Source organism: Sinocyclocheilus anshuiensis, unplaced genomic scaffold (genome assembly GCF_001515605.1).
Source record: "Sinocyclocheilus anshuiensis isolate Anshui unplaced genomic scaffold, SAMN03320099.WGS_v1.1 scaffold1787, whole genome shotgun sequence".
Classification (NCBI taxonomy): Eukaryota; Metazoa; Chordata; class Actinopteri; order Cypriniformes; family Cyprinidae; genus Sinocyclocheilus; species Sinocyclocheilus anshuiensis.
Genome location: NW_015551094.1, coordinates 520 through 876, shown reverse-complemented (window position 1 = coordinate 876; position 357 = coordinate 520).

Below are 357 nucleotides of genomic sequence, written 5' to 3'. Positions count from 1 at the left end.
CCACTGATTTCTAGTCGTGTCCTCTTTTGGAAGGCCAAACAAAGTAGTTTCGCTTTCACAACGAAAAACACAGCGTCACACATGGCGGGCTAGAGTGAGTGGAGGGTGGTGGGCTTGAGAAAGGCACGGCCGGCGGATTCGACAAAGGAGCGGCCGGCGGGCTTGCGGCAACCACATGTGATGACCCCGGGCTGGACTCCGCTTCGTCCACGATGAAAGCCGATCCAGCGATCGACAGCGCGAAGTTGATGTATTCCCTCAGCGACCACCACGGATCAGCTCCAGGCATGACGATGCGGATATCGTCCTCTTTTGGAAGGCCAAACAAAGTAGTTTCGCTTTCACAATGAAACACAC